Source organism: Mustela lutreola, chromosome 17 (genome assembly GCF_030435805.1).
Source record: "Mustela lutreola isolate mMusLut2 chromosome 17, mMusLut2.pri, whole genome shotgun sequence".
In the NCBI taxonomy this organism is placed as follows: Eukaryota; Metazoa; Chordata; class Mammalia; order Carnivora; family Mustelidae; genus Mustela; species Mustela lutreola.
Window position 1 is genome coordinate 5023594 of NC_081306.1, and position 16782 is coordinate 5040375.

Below are 16782 nucleotides of genomic sequence, written 5' to 3' on the forward strand. Positions count from 1 at the left end.
TCCTCTGCATTTTATTTTCCCTTATGGTGATTTTTTTTTTTTTTTGGTCACCCAAAACTTTAGAATTTTTATGTCTTATATTAAAATCTTTTTCTTTGCTTTCTTCCTTTGGTATTATGAGTATAAAGCCTTCGCAGTTCTCAAGAATATATACATATTTACTGATATTTTAACCCCTTACTCCACTGTTTTCTTTTTCACTTTGAATGACTTCATTTATTTTGAATTCACGTAGGTGTAGGTGAATAAAGAAACTTGATTCCGTTCCCCCCGCCCCATGATTTGCTAATTGTCCCCAACAAAGTCCCAATGAGCCGCAATTTCCCAACTGACCTAGCATGCCCCCTTCACCGTGTGCTTTTCACGTAGTTGTGCTTCTTTCTGACTCCGGATTCTGCCCATGCATTTGCCTGTTCCCAAGCCAGAACCACACTGTTTTAATTACTACAGCTTCACAGTATATATTGGGTGACATCGTAGCTTCCTGCCCATGAGTCTTCCTTCAAGCACGATGCATTAGCTCTTATCTTTAATTTATTCATCCAAAAGAAACTTCGTAATTGTAATGTCAAATTCGATTTTCCAAATCCTCTTGGGATTTAGATTGCTACTACATTTGATTTATAGATTAATTTGAGAAGAATGGATGTCTTTCTAACATTATGACTTCCCATCTCTCCATTTATTAAAGGTTTAATTGAACTGTCTATAAATTATAGAACAGTATTAAATATTAATTGTGTTAGGAGGCATCTTTGTCTTGCCTAACTTTAATGAGACTCGGAGCCTGTGGGTTACGAGCATGGAGTCACTCGAGTCAAAAATGCTTGGGTTTATAGCCTGGCTTCACCGACCGGTACCTTGGGTCCTTGGGCGGGTTGTGTCTCTGCACCAAATCTCTTTACGTGAATAATCAGGCTAATACAAATACCTGCCTGGCGAGAGGGTGATGGGGTTTAAATGAGATAGTACGTGGGAAAGTACACCCCGTGGCTCTCGGTAAATGTTAACTGTTGCTATTTCTTCACCCTTCAGTATGCTGGTGCCTGCGGGTTTGAGATGGACGTTCTTTTTTTTTTTTTTTTTTTTTTTTTTTTTTTAATGTTAAAGAGGCAGCCTTCCTGGTTTCTTAAGATTATTTTTTTCTTGATTAGTAATGGATGTTGAATTTACTAAGTGCCTTTCCGGAATCTGTTGAGATGATCATTTTTTTTCTTCTGACCCATTTCTGCGCTGAATTATGATTTCGTATTAAATGTAATGATAATGTATCTCAATGGGACGTGACAGCTTTTCTTTTAATAAATTATGCTTTTGGTAGATAGTGCTCAAAATCTTGACTGGTCAGGGAGCTTCTGCTTGTCGACCTGACCTGGGTGGGCCTGCCTGTCAGTGTACTGGCAGGTGTCTGGGCCCCCTGCACCGTGAGGGTGTCAGGGGGGCTGCCCAGCTCAGCGGGTGTGGACCATCACGTGCCCCTCCCCTGACCCTGACAGGAGCAGGGCAGTGGCCTGGGTAGGGCTGTGGGGTTACGGGCAAGCTTTGCTGCGTAGCTGCTGCTTCTAGAGATCTTGGGCCCTGACTATATGTTCACCTGTGCCTCTCGCCCCACCAGGCTCCCTGGTGGCTCCAATTCCAGAAAATTCTGTAGCAAGAATCCACTTTCTTCTCATTAGTGACCTCGCCCCTCCCTGAGCCACTTAGGTTTTGGCTCTCTCTTCCAATACGCTCACATATCAGCCTTCCTTCTTCCAAAAATCTGTCTCTCTTCATTGTCTGCCGGCGACTCCTTACCCTTTCTCTTAATGTGTTGACTTCATATGTTTTTATCCATTCACTATCGATTTAGTGGTGACCGAGAGGGAGTGGAGATGAACACTGTGTTTGAGCCACCATGTCAGATGAAGTCCTGCTGTGACTTGGGCCCTTTACTGATACTAAATGATCCACTTTGTCTCATTCAGTGTCTTTGCCTTGGATGCGTCTTGTTCTGGTATTAATATCATGACTCCATCTCTCTTTAGACTGGCATTTTCCTAATGTATCTGAACCTCTCCATTTTCATATAAAATGTTCCTACCCCTTGTGTCCTGGGGTAGTCTTGTAAACACAAAAATGACTAGGTTTTACTTTAGAATGAGAAATCTTTGATTGTTGTCGTCTTTAAAAATTAGGGTGTTCAGCCTGTTTTCAGTCATTTTTAATATCTCCACAGTCATTCCTGCTCATACACTTCAGGCCTCTGGCTCTACGATTTTGGCTGTTTCTCCCCCCTGGCTTTCCTTTCCTGTCTCCTTTGTTACACGAGCTGCATTTTCTTTGCTTCTTTATTTTCCAGTGTTTTGGAAGGTACAGGTCCTGTTTTTAATTGTTCGCTACGCTCTGCTCCAATAGAGCAAGCGAGGAGGCAGCGCCCTTGGCAGAGAGCCTCACACACTTGCACCCTCCCCTCCTTCCTCTGGCACCAACTTCTTCATTGATTGAATCTGGGATGTTGGGTTTGATTGATCAAATGACTAATTTTTTAACTTTATTGTTGATTGATTTTTGGAATTTCTGAAAGGAAAATCATGACATGAGAAGCAGAGTTTGTGGGTTATCTGGACTTCCCACTGGTTTGATCCCAATCATGGCCCTTTCATGCACAACTTCCTCATTCTCGGATTCTTTCCCACCATCAGGCAGGTCATGGCTTTCATTTTCAGGGAACTTTTTGGAGAGAGAGGTGGAATGCTTTGAAAGCTGTTGCACGTCTTGTAATGCTTTTCTTCTGCCTTCACAAGCAAATTGGCTCAGTACTGAAAGTCACAATTCTTTTTTTTGCAAAAACTCTATAGATGATAATCTCTGTTTTTCTAGCTTTGGTGCTGCAAAGTCCCGGTCTGAATTTATAGAATTCAATGATATGTGTTTGTGTAGATAGATGATGGGTGAATGGATGATGGCTGGCTGGCTGGATTCCTGGATGTGGGTTTTATTTCGTTAGGACAAAGCTGGCCTTTGATCTGCCCCCATGACCATCTTTTATCTTCATAAATACCTCTTTAATGCGATCGTGGCCCATCACTCCATCCTCTTTCAGATTTCCTCCTCAGTAACCTTGCAGACGTGCACTGCCTGTGACAATTCTGTCTCCCATGCTTCCTCCTCCCTCACCAGTTCGGTCTTGTAGACCCTTCCTTGAGAAGCCCAAGATCAGACTCAGGTGTGTTCCGGTTTTAATTTTCTGTATCACGAGTTCTGCTCTTTCCTGCTACCAGGGTCATCTGCTGATGCATTTGTGGCTCCTCTGCAGCACCGTCTTACCTCTTCTGTACGTGGTTTTTTCTTATCCTGTTGTCTCTTCCTGTCTTCCTTGGTCTCTTCCCCTCCGGGTTCTCTGGCCCCGCAGCTCCCGCGCTCTGCTCGCTCCCCTTTCCTTCCCCGCACACTGGAATTCTGCATGGATTCGTCTGTCGTCTCTCCCGCCAGACTGCAGGCTCCATGCCACATCCGTTATATTGGCAGCCATGCCTCTGTGCCTAGCGCAATGGCTAGCAAACAGTAGGCACTTAATAATTGTTGGATGAGTGTAGGTCCACATCACTCTGGCTTGGATTCCCTTCGGCCCAGCCGGCATTGCTTTGAGCCAGAGGCTCCCAGACTTCAGTCATCAAAGGATCTCTCCGTTCTTCTGTATTCGTGTGCCATCCGTACTCTTACCTACTGAACGCTCACCGTGCTCTGCGTTTGCCATGTGGTGAGGCCTCACCCTCGGCAATGAAATCTGTGAAGTGAAGATGATGTCCTAGTTCCAGTTTCCTCAAATACATTAAACTAAACACGCACCTGTAACAAATGTAAGCTCCGTCCAAGAGTCACTCACATGGGATGGAAGAGCTGTGACTGCCCTTGGGGAAGCCCCGGCTGTCGGGGAGCTTGGCCTGCTGGGTCCCCTGGAGGAGCTCAGGTCTTCTCGATCTGGGCGTTGCTCCTTCCCGTGCTCTCCATTCGAGCTCGCCTGAGTCATGGGTTCTGGCTGCCTGGAACCAGATGGCACGGGGACAAGGACCAAAGAACCACAGTGAGCAGGGACGACACGACACCACCCTTCCCTGATGAGGCGAGGGAGACTGCGGGGAGAGGCATTCGGAGTACAACCGATAAGCAAGATGCTGACAGATCCTGCTTCGAGCTTTTCAGGAAATAAACCCCAGGGTGTAGAGAGTGATCTCTGAGAGTAGTGACAGGTAAATAGAGACTGGAGGAGAGAAGGACTGAGCCATGGGAAGGCCAGAGACCGTGTCCCAGGCAGGAAGAAGAGCAAAGGCCTGGAGGCAAGGGTAGGACTGGGGGGATTCAAGAGCATCTGCTAGCTCATGGTGCAGGGGCGTCCTGAACACTTTCCAGATCTGAAATGCAGAACTGGACCATCCACACCATAGCCCGGACAAGAATCCAGGTTTGTACAGTTTGCGCAGGCCTTGGACCCCGCAGAAGTATTATTGACTCAATCATCATACATGTGGTGTGCGCCACAGCAGAGGCCTGGGTGATCTGTGAGCAGTGGACTTCCCGGGAGCCCTGTGTACGGCTTTCCCAGCGCCCGCTAACCCTTTGCAACCGTGGAGCTTAATGTGTCCTGGTACACTTGTGTGTGCGGGAGGCAGGATGGAAGTGACTTCTGTCTGGGGCTAGTGTCTCCCTGCCTGGGAGAGGAGAGTCACAGAGGGGCCTGCAGGGAGTAGGTTCCCAACAACGGCTGCAGTTGGCTCACCTCCCACTAGGGGGCACTGTGATGCTGCAGGAAGTGGGGCAGGCGTGCAGCTCCTCCCTGCAAAACTTAGTAGTCCCAGATAAGCAAGATGTGACTCCGGAATGTGAGGTTGTAAAGCTTTGTGTTAAAAATAATAGTAATAATAAGATAAACTCACTGACTCACCCGATCATTGGCTGGGGGTTTGCAGATGCCCAGGGAGCATTCAGAACTGGGAGGGCCTGACAGGTCCTTTGAATGGGTCCGGGCACCGGTGGAGGGAGCCGCCTCCATGGACACTGCAGGCAGGGAACACTGGGAGGTGGCGATGGGGACACTGGCTTCAGGAGGCCCTGGGGCTGACACCTCAGCCTCCGCCTGGGGTTGGTCACTGTGGAAGAGCTTTGTTCGGCAGACGGATGGTAAGGACACCCCATCCGAACGGCTGCTTTGGTTCTCTCTGGAGTATGATGTGAGCTCGGCAGCAGACGGGCAGCGAAGGGCAGGCTTTGCTCATTGGCAGAGGCTGGAAAATGTCCGAGCTGACGGTCGTGCAGAGGGCAGCTCGGAACGCGGGGGCCTTGCCCGCTGCGCCCGGGCCCCTTGCGTTGGCAGTTGGGCATTGGTAGGGGAACGAGTCGGCCAGCTTTGCGGGTCCTCCAGGGGTGCTCTGGCCTCCCCCACCCGCCCTTCCTCTCTCTCCTTTCGTGGAGATTGTCTCTGGGGGACTGTGAGGGGGTGAAGATCCCCTAAGCCACACCTTGAAACCATCACTGATAGCCTTGGGCCCACTTGGTGGCCCCCAGGTGCCGTCTTGCTTCCTGGAGGCTGGTGTCCCTGGGGAGGGTCACACGGGAGCGAGCAGGCTCGGAACGGATACTAGAAGCCAGTGCCTCGCTCCGGAAAAGCGCTGGGCTGCTCCCTGCAGCTCTGACCGTGGACGAGGGCGCTGTGCCCGCTCGGGAGCCGGCTGAGGCCGGCGTCAGGGGACTTGCTCGCGGGTTAGATGGGGGAGCTGCTGGGGCAGCTGGTGGATGGTGGGGGTCAGGAACTGAGACACGAGGAGGCAAACGGTAAGTGGAGGGAAAAATCATTTAAATATGCGCAGAGAAGACGACCAAAAGATGTTCCCAGAGCCAAGAAAAGACACATTTCTCACGAAGTAGGGAGTGGGCGCTTCTGCTGCCATGGGGAAGTGTGACAAGACCAGGACAGAACCGGGACGGCTGTTTGAGGGTGTCCTCAGCGCGCGGCGCGTCGCGGGGTGACGGGGTGGGTGGCAGATGGGACAAGCTGGGGACGCATGTGGGGTGAGCAGGTGGGGCCGCTGAGCTTTATTTCAAGAACCTGGGGGAGAAAAGGACAAACCCAGGACCGCGGCAGGAGAGGGAGAAGGGCCGGAGGATTAGCTTCTTAAACATCAGAAGTCCTCGAACTCGGTAGCAGGGTGACCGCGGCTCATCACGTGGCGTGCTTGAAAGCTGCTGAGAGACTCGGTCTTAGACGTTCTCATCAGAGGAAAATGTCACTGCGTAGCGATGGGGGTTCAGTAGACGTGTTGCGGTCATTTTGTGATCTATACATAGTGAGTCACACTGCACACTTGAAACTAGTAAGTCCGTTACATCTCAATAAAACTAACGAAGTAAAAAAAAATAGCTAATTCCACCGAGTGCAGCGAACGTTCGCCGAGTCTGCGGCTTGTGCAGCCATCGCCGGGCCCTGTGAGACCTTGCTGCTGCAGCGGTGGCCCGTGCACCGCAGGTCAGCCTCGCTGCAGAGCTGGTCGGAAATGCAGAGTCTCAGGCCCCCTCCCTAGAATTCCCCAGTCAGACTCTGCATTCCAGCAAGATTCCGCCACCCCCCACCCCTCAGGAGGTTCAGAGGCACATTCAAGTATGAAAAGCACTGATGGGAGGGGTGCACTCCCAGGGAAAGGGGAGAGTGGGCTTCAGGCGGGCAAGGAGCTAAGCCCAGACTGAGAAGGAAGGAACCTGGAGTGACCCCCACGAAGCACCCTGACAGTGTCCCCACGGTCAGGCCACGCTAGCTGCAGATGGTGCCTGGGAGACTGAGGTGCAGTTGCCTGGAAACTTAGCGAGCTGTATGTGCAGCAGCGAACACCATTCACCCGCCACCCACGGTCACCCTCCCTCCTTTCCGACCAGGCTTCTCGAGGGGGGAGCTGAACATTCTGGGCCTCCCGATGCCTTGCTTTCCACCCACACCTCAGCTCCTCCAAACACGCTTCCTCCCCCTCACTCCACGAAACCGCTTCCAGACAGGCCATCTTCTTCCGAAACTGTTCTCAATGGAGACTTTTTAACATCACTTTCTGTATTCGCTAGGGTTTTTTTTTTTTTTTTTTTTCAAACTACAGAGAATACATAGTTATGGCAAAGAAAAAGCCGCTGAGTGCAGGAAGAGAAAGGTAGAAATGCAGTCTCGTTCTGCCCTTCTGCGACCTCCAGAGTTCCCTGCATTCGCCTGTGGGCAGAAGGGACCGTGCGGAGGTCGCCCCTACGGTGCGAGCCCCTTGGCTGGAGGGTAGCACTGCTCCTGGACGCCCCCCCCCCACCCCGCCCCACCCCTGTGGCAAGCCGCAGGCATAGCGCCCCGTGTGGACGCGGTGGGTGCTGGGAAGGGCGGCCCACGGCTGGGCAGCTGCCCTCCGGGAACAGCTCTGCTCTGGAGGGAGGAACAGGAGTCTGGCCGGGCCTCCCCATCTCCCCAGATGCCGCCACAGACACCCAGCACCCAGGTCTTGCCCCGCCTGGACAAATAAGTCCCCGGAAGTGGATTGGCTGGAGTAGAGCGTGTGCCTTCCATCTGGGGGCATAATTTCTCGTTGCCGTCCTGCTGCAGCCCATCGACAGCCCTGCCGATCACTGGACAGGGCTCATTCGTTCAGGACACCGCAGCCAGCAATAACGGTTAGCATTTTTGGAAAATATATTTTTCCAGTGTTGAAGGCGGATGTCATCGCCTCATGGTTTTAATTTGCATTTCTTTAACTTTGCGAGAGCTGGAGTATCTTTTTCATGTATTTATTGCAATTCAATTCTTTCACCGTTCCCTCTTTCCATGGCCCGCGTGCCTGCCTGCTGCCGGCTCGTCCTCGTCTTGGTCTGCAGGAACTCTGCAACAAGCGTCCCTTCGTTCCTCACATGCCGCCAGCGCGTTTCCAACGGGGTCACTTTCCTTCTGTTCTGGTTCTGTTGTTCTCTTGGCTTCCATGCCGGAGACTGCCATTTTTCACAGAGGCCAACTTCTCCGTTTCTTCTTTCATGGTTTTTGTCTCATGCTTAGAAAGGCTGTCCTCGTGCCAAGATTAATTTTACATTCTCACGTTTTCTTCTGGTGCTAGAGTCACACTTGAATCCAGAATCTGTGACTTGCCTTGCTTTGGCGATGACGTGCGTTCTGCCCCAGTTTCCTCCGCCCGAGAGCAGGAATGAGGGAGGCGTGGGGCCTCCTGGAGTTCACGGGGAGACCCAGGGAGGTGGCTCGGCCCCCGGAGCAGGCCCCCCCCGCCAGTGTGCCGCAGGCGCTGGCTCATGTGCGGGCTCCCGGGGACTGCGTCTCTGTTGGCTCCGGGTGCTGGGGCAGCACCACCACGGAGGGGTGTGGGGGCTGCCACAGCAGGCGTTCAGTTCTCTCACTTCTGGAGGCTGGAGGTGCAGCATCCGCTTGCCGGCCCATTTGAGCTGTCTGGTGAGAGCTCTCTCCCTGCTTTGTGGACCGCCGCCTTCCTGCCGGATCTTCCCATGGGGGGGTGGATCTCTCTCTTGCTTCTCTCCTTACAAAGCACGAAGCCCATCTGTGCGGACGTGGCTCGCGCGAGCTCCTTGCCTCCCACAGCCCTCGCCTCCAGAGATGGCCACATGGTGTGGGGAGCAGGTAGGGCTTCGGAGGATGAATTCGAAGGATATAAACATTGGGCCCTTCGCAGACCGTGTGTGCATTCGATGCACGCTGCGCCTGTGTTGCTTTCTTTAAAAAAAAAAAATCTAGAACATGATGGTTTCATATGTGGCTGCGTCATGAAATGATATTAACCACAATCAAGTTAATTAACCTGTCCATCACCTCAGAGTGACTGTGTGCGCGCGCACGTACGTGCGCGGAGACTTCAGATCTGTTCTCTCAGCAGATTTCAAGTACACAGTGGAGGACTGTTAGCCAGAGTCACCGCGCTGTAACTAGATCCCCGGGACTTCTTCATCTTGGAACTGGAAGTTTGTACCCTTTCGCTAACACCTCAGTGCCCCTCCCTCCCGCCTCTGGCAACCGCCATTCTACTCTCTGGTTCTAGAAGTTCGACATTTAAGTGAAATCGCATGGTATCTGTCTTTCTTTCTGTGTCTGGCTTATTTCTCTCAGACGTTAAAAAAAAAAAAAAAATACAAGGAAATCCTGCCCCTTTTAACAGTGTGGGGTGAACCTGGGGCCCATTACGCTCGGAGAAATAAGCCGTGTGCCCATTTCTGTGGTTTGCAAGGGGCTCTTTGATTCCAGATCGCACACTCACAACCAGCCCCTGGAGTAGTGCACTGCCCCCCAAACATCTCTGTGTGGGTAGATCACACAAGGAGGCTCCTTCTCTGGTCTCTGTCTGTGACTCGGCAGGACCTGGGACAAATCCCGTAATGCACGAGGTATGGAAGAGGGAGTAGGCTTCACTGGGTAAACCTGCACCCTGGGGCTCTCTCTGTGGCGGGCTGAGAGCGGCCCTGCCAGCTGGGGGACTGAGCGCAGTACCGGGACACCAGGCAGGCCGGGCACAGGAGTTCTCCGGGAAAGCCAGCTGCCTGGCTCCTTGATGACCTGTGGGGGGAAACTGGGTTCAGACCTAGTCCCTCTGGCCAGAGGGAAGAAGCCCCCAGCCCTTGTAGGAAGCCAGGTTCAGGTACTGGCCCCCACACTGGGAAATAAGGGACCCCCCCCCCCATTTCCACAAGACTGTTAACTCCTGAGGACAGAGGCTACACCTTGCTTATCTTTGTATCCCTGGCATACAGTAGGTGCTTCATGAGTGCTTGTTTAATGAATGACTACACAAGTCCCTAGCAGGCATAGGCCGAGCACTGTTGATGTAGCAGTGTGATAGGTTCGATTCCCCACCTTCCATGACCTGACACTCTAGGGCTCTGATAGACACAGACAGTGTGTAAAATGGGGGCTCTGTCTGCCGTGGGCACCGTGGAGTGACAAGGGTAGCAAACGCCTACATCTTCCGGGAGGGGAGCAAGGAAGGCTCCCTGGTGGAGGTGATGACGAGCTAAGAGCTGAAGTAGAGCCTGACAAGCTACCGAGGGCTTCACCACCTGTGAAAGGCCCCTTAGCCTAAAATATAGTCTTGTCGGGAGAACCCTGAATGGTCCAGTCTGGCCAGAGCCCGGGGTGGCCACGGGCCAGATTAAGAAGAGTCACATAAAGCCATCAAGGCCTTACCCTGTGTGCGGCGAGGAGCAGTTCATGGAGTTCAGGCTGGGACTTCGTGTGTTGCTCTTGGGGGTCCTGTGAGCCTAAGGAATTGGGGCTGTAGGCTTGGAAGGAAGGGGTCCTCGCGTCTCCTCTCGACCAGGCGGGGATAAATGGCTTCAGGGCCAGCCTGCGCTCGGCTTGGCATGCGGGGGTGAGTAGCTTTCGCTGGAAGAACCAGCTTCTTGCAATAAAGCCTTTTTCCTCCTCTTCTCTTAATTATCCCTCTGGAGACCACTGTGATTTTCAAGGAGCCTAGCTGCCCAGTTAGGAACTAATAAATCACCGAAGTCCCCCAGGCAGCTGGGCCTCCCAGAACACATATGTGGAGTGTATCGATTTCGTAGAAAATGAAACCTTCCAGAGAATCTTGGCAGTCATCCTCCAGCCCGGCTCAGACGGGCTCCCGTGTGCTGACATGCAGAGGATGTCCCCGATGTGGACAGCCGGGGTGGGGGGGCGCCCCAGGAGCAGCCTCGGCCCCACCACGTGACTAGAACAGTGTCCTCTCCAGAGAGCTTCCAGCTGGCAAGAGAGTATTTAGGTTTTGTTTCCTTTTAGTGGTAGGGCCCCCAAGAGGTCTGATCCTTCCCTCGGGAAGAAGCTGCGCGCACCGACTGCCGGCATGGAAGAGATGCACGTGTCCGGCGACACGAATGGCTTCGTCCTCACTCTTCCCAGATGAAAACCCTGACGGCGGTTCTCCCTTCAACAAACGTTTCCTGCTCCCCTGGAAGAGCCAGTGGCCCCCTTGGTGCCAGGACTAGAGAGCAAGACGGACGCCAACCCTGTTCTCTTGGGACTTGGCGTCTGCGGCCGGAGGCGGGGAGGGGCAGAGACACGACGTGCAGAGGAACCTGCATCAGATAGGAGGGAGCCTGCGCCCGATCCTGATGGGGGCATCTCAGTAAAGTGGCTCTGCCCAGCTTTTCTGATGGTAAGAAACATGGGCGAGCTTGTTAAAAATGGAGACTCCTGCTCTCCAAACCCCCTGACTGAGAGTGTCCGGAGCCGGGGTGTGGATTGTCTTCCTCTAAGGCTCACCCCGGCGGACGCTCCCGAACGACTCTATAAAGGCTGAGTTGGCTGAAGGAACACGCCGGCTGCGGCAGGGGTGCTTGGCCCTGGGATGCCCTGCGGTCGACTGGGGAGCCTTAAAATGGCAAGAGTCCAGGCCCCACTTTCAGAGTTTCCGATTTGAATAGTCTGGTGTGGGGCCCGGCCCTTTAAATCCCTCCGGAGGCGCTGCAGGTGGCCTCAGGGGGCAGCGCGACCCCCGGACACTGCAGACCCACCACGGCCAGTTCTCCCGCCACTTCTCCCGCCACACCGCGGCTGCCTCGGGCGAAGGAGTGTGTGCCGCCGCAGAACGGGTCGCAGGTCGTGCTCCCTGGCTCCCAGTTTCCGTTCTTCCACAGGGAGGTCGGGCTGAAGGCCAGCGTAGACCTCCCTCCGTCTCTGAGCCTGCGCACCTGTGGCCGGGACAAAATGCGTAAAAACAGCGCCATGACCACTCCCTCCCCAGGACGGTCTGCTGAAACCTTCCTCCGCCCAAGGCCAGAACGCCAAGAAAAGGCTGCACCTCCTGAACGAACACTGGCTTCTGAGGACTCACGGTAACCTGTCAGTCGGTACTTGCCTTTCACACCGGATCGCTGAGCCGTGGGTTGCGCAGCTGCGGAGCGCCGGGTGTCGTGCTGGGAAGGCAAAAATGGACAAGAAGCCTGCCCACAGGGCCACCGGTGCTGCGCTGCGTGACCGCCTCCCGCGTGAGGTCTGCAGCGATGCGGGCGCCGTGGGGGCGCCGGCCGAGGGATGCGCCGTGTGCCCTGAAATTATAAGAAAGGTTCACAGATGTGGGACTTCTGGTTTGGACGTGGAAAGAGGAGTCAACGTTCTCCAGGGTGAGAGGGACAAGAAAGACGATCCAGAGTCTCAACAAAAGCCAAGAACTCAGCAAGTAGCGAAACACAGGGCGGAGCGGGATGTGTTCGGGGAGCGGATGTTGCGTTCAGCACGACAGGAGCATCGGGTTACCAGGAAGGGGCAAAGGATGCATTCTGGAAAGTCAAGGCAGAGCCTTGAGTCAAGGAATATGGGCTTCCTTCCAAAGAATATGGGCTTCCTTCCAAGGAATATGGGCTTCCTTCCAAAGAATAGTTGATGCCTCACAAGCCAGGATGCGCTTTAGAAAGATTTCTGTGGCGGACGCAGGATGCAGAGCGGACAGAGCGGGGAGAGGGAGGAAGCATGGAGGTCAGGGAGAAAGATGACCAGCCGGGGGCCGCGCGAGCGCTGGGGTGGGGATGGGTGGGGATGGGTGGGGCTCCTTGAGAACTTACCGGAATGAAAGACCTTAGATGCGAGGAGTCAGGAATGGCCCTGAGGGTTCTCTGCTTTGTGAGCGGATGCGCGGCGACGTCATCTGCAAGGACGGGCCAAAGAGAGAAGTGAGTCCGGGAGTCCGAGCCGCGTCCGGCCCCGGCGGGTTGAGCACGGCCGTCTAGAGCGCGGGCGAGTTGGATCTGCTGTTAGTCTTGTGAGTCCGCGGCTCTTCGGTGGTGGGTGAAGGCCGGGGGAGGACCGAAGTCCTCCGGCGAGACCACGTGCGTCGGGGAAGTGGGACACAGACCATCGGGAAGATCCACATCGGCTCGCTGCCCTGCCCTCGCAGAGCTGGTAATCCCGGGGGGCGAGCAGGGCTTCCATAGGGAGGAGGCCAGGTTGTAAAGAGGTAAGATTCGGATTCTCAGGGTATAAGCAACAGAAAGCAAGCTCACTAACTTGAACCAGTAGTGCTCTGTTGGAAGGACAGGTAGGGACGGACAGAGGGAAGTGGAAGAACCAGGTCTCAGGACAAGAATGAGAGCAGGTGGGGGCTCAGTTGGATAAACTGGTCCGACTCTTGGTTTCTGCTCAGGTCATGATCGCAGGGTCATGAGATCAAGCCCTGCCTTGGGCTCCACGCTCAGCCTGGAACCTGCTTGAGATGCTCCCTCCCTCTTCCTCTGCACCCCCCCCCCCCCCGCCCACACTCTTTCTCTGTCTAAAATAAATAAATCGAGAAGAGGAGGGGAGAATGCAGACAGAGGGACTTGGTGGAAGAGGCCCGTGCGGAGGCCCTTCCAGGCTCCCGTGCCTGCCCGGAGGGTTCAGTCCCCCAGTCTCCATGACACGGTCGGCACTGGTCGTCTTAGCTTCAGTCACGCACCCACCCCCTTGGCCTACCAGGATTTTATCCAAAGCAGGAGTGGGAGTTCCTCCGCGAGAAATCTGGGGGCTGTTGCCAGATGGAGGGAAAATTGCCACCGAGCAGGTCACGCTAACACATGGGAGGTGAGTGAGTCCAGACTGCGGGGTGTCGGACGGTTCTTCCAGGAGTTTGTGCAGAGCAACCTCGTAAGCAAAGGAGGCCAGAACTGAGAGAGTGGTTCAGTTATTAGCAGCTGGAAACAGGTAAGCAAAATGTAAACAGTGATGTGAAGAGGGAAAGTAAGCCTCGAGGAAAAGTCTGTTGCCCCCTCCACACCCGGCACCTGCCCGTGCCCAGAGCCACGAGGAATATGTGGGGTCTCCTTGCCCATGGTGGTCACCGGCCTCCAGCCGTCTATCCCGATGACCTAAGGAGAAGCAGGTATGGACGGGACGGAGAAAGCGCGCCGGGCACAGGAGCCATTTGGCTCATGGCGTGCTGACGCTTGCGTGAGGTGGTTTGCCGTCTAGTGTGAGTGTCTCCTCAGCATCTGTGACTTGGTTTTGCAGCTGAGATGCCAGGTGGGAATGGGATGGGCGGGGCTTGCCTTCAGTGCACGGCTCGGGGCATGATGGGGTACTCCGGAGATCCCTGGAATTGGTCAGAATTCTCCTAAACTGGTGACAGAGGTGTTCATTGGTGCTCCTGGCAAAGTAGCTCTCCTTAGTCTCTTGGGAAGAGACAGTACCACACATTTCTCTCTTGGGTATTTGTTAGTGTGATAAAGGGTATTGCATAGAAATTTTGTTGAGTAGCTTGTGAAGTCAACCTTTTGTGTTGGAGAAAACCTTCCTATCAGTAACCCCATAGGAAGTCCTTAACCTTCAGCGCACCGTCACCTCGGTATAATGTCGTCCGCTCTTGTCCTAAAGGCCAGCGCCTAATTACAGGCTGTGCCAGGGTCAGAAAATGCTGTAGCCACACGTCTGAGGAAATCCAGCCAAGGAATTCTATTCATGTACACTTGTGATTGCTAATAATGATATACTATTTTTTAAAAATAATCGGCCTACTCGGTATTAATAAATATTAAGCTTTCAACTCACAGGGTTCCCTCCTAGACCTCGAGCCTGGAAGCAGGATGGCAGTTGTGTCCGTCTGTCAGGCACACAGTGGGTTTGCAGGTGCCGGGGGAAGGGACCTGCGCCCACAGGCGGACAGATCAGTGAGCCCACCTTGTCATCCAGGGCCCGTGGGAGGGATCCAGCGTGGGTGCAGAGAACAGTCCAGAGGTGGAGCTGATGTGCGTGGAGGCGGAGGAACAGGAGTAGAGTTGGGGGCTCCCGGTGAGAATGTGGAGCGCTTCTTCGGAAGAACCATAAGGGGTTCTGGAAAGACAAATACCAACCATGACTGAGCAGTGTCGGAGTTCCACTGAAACCAGAATTAATAAGGATATCCAGGACCCAGCTGTCCGGGTCTGTCGTGCTCTCTGCTGCTGTCTGTCAGTCCAGGGAGCGAACGGAAGAGACGGGGGTCGGGAAGCATGCACTGCTGGAGATGGGGAGAACTCCTCGAACGAGGAAATGCATGCGGGGTTGGGTGCTTACGACCGTGGCCATGGCGCTATGGCGGTGGGTATTTGTGGGTCCAGAGCAGGCACGGAGGACCGTGAAGTCGAGGGATTCATAGATGAATTTGAAGATCAGGTATAAGGAGTTTGAGACTGTGTTAAATTGAGGTGGGAAGAGAGAAGGTTATCGTCTGGATTCGTTTCCGGGGGCTCCCGTAACAAATGACCGCACACCGGGGGACACCACCACTAACCCCTGGTGGTGGCCAGCAGTCCTTGGCATGTCTCGCTTGTCCATCTGTCACCCCCGCTCTGCCTTCACCTTCACATGCCACCGTCACTGTCGCTGCTCCCCGGAAGGCTACTCACTGCTTGTTGGAGTGGGGCCCGCCCGGCTTCATCTCTTGAGATCTTCAACTTTAGATCTGCAAAGACCCTTTTTCCAAGTAAGGTCACAGTCGTAGGTTCTGAGTGGACATATCTTTCGGAGGGCCACCATTCGACCCCTCCACAGACCTAGAGTGGAACTTAAGAGGGGAACCGTTTCAGAATTAGGGCAGTTCCAATGACAAGACCCAACGTACTGTGATGAGGAGGGATTGCTAAAAGGAAAGAGAAAGTGGAGAGTTCGGTTAAAGAGCTCTGGAGCTGGGCTGTTGGATGGCGTGCGTGATGGGATCTGGGAAGACGGCGACTAGGAGCCGGGAGTGCTCCAGCGCTCCAGAGAAGGGGAAGAGGAATGCTCAGGGGGTAGATGAGTCGCAGTGGGGAAACCATGATCTGGGGGGGGGGGGGTTCTCAGCTCTGCCTCCGCATTGGAACCACCTGAGGAGCTTTAAAAAAAAGGACCCGCCCCATATATTTCTAATCAGTTGGTCTAGGATAGACCCCGGACAGCTGCATTTTTAAAAAATTCCTGGGGTGGTCTAAAGTGTAAAACGTGACCTTCAGAGAGAAGAACCAAGTGGGAGCCAAGGAGTCTTCCCCTCCATCAAGGCCCGAAGGAGACACACCGGGGAGGGAGACTTCAGAGCTTCCCACCATTGTCTCTTCAAGTCTCCAGCCGAACCAGGAAACTAAAGAGTAAGGAGAAGTTTGCATTACCTGGCTTCTGGCTGAGGTCCTGACTGGCCTGGAGTTCGTGCTGTGTCGGGCTTACACCAAGGATGTATTTCCGATGTGTTGCAGCAGAGAAAGACATCAGGACTCGTTTCTAACACACTTGCTATTCCTACAAAACAAGCCTTCTCCCCCACCCCGACCCCCCGCAAAAAAAAAAAAAAAAAAAAAAAAAAAAAAAGATTTTTCTTAATATGTTTGGGGAAATATCTTTTGCCAGAAGAATATTCAGTGGCTTGCTTTTGTATTTTTTGAATATGTAATCAACAAATACATTAAAAATTTTAAGCAGCATAAAAGGTTATCCAATAAAAGTAATTCTCATTTATCCCTGACCCCCTCACTCTGCCCCCGCCTCAAGACCCCTCCCCAGAAGCGTCATTCTTACCCGTTACGTGTCCTTTAGGCGAACATGCTGTATCTTCTCTTTCTCTATTCAGCACTGTATCTTGGAGATCATTCCCTTTCTGTATATAACAGATATGCCTATTTCTGTTAATTGGGTCATCCATCATTTATTTAAGCCACACTGATGAACTTTTAGGCTGTTTCCTCTTTTAAAGCAAACCTGTTAAAGATTTTTTTAAGCAACTAGCACGAGTTGAAGTGGGTCCCTCCCCGGAGACCTGACGCCGTGGAGGGATCGCAGCCGAGGACGCAGCAGTGTGGGCGTCCATC

The 16782-nt window shown here is 53.3% G+C and overlaps 1 protein-coding gene across 1 annotated transcript in view; it reads left to right on the top strand.

The window, feature by feature from the left end:
- HS3ST2 (heparan sulfate-glucosamine 3-sulfotransferase 2) overlaps nucleotides 1-16782 on the top strand; it is an 86790-nt gene that overhangs the window by 69204 nt on the left and 804 nt on the right. The gene's annotated exons all lie outside the window — the stretch shown is intronic.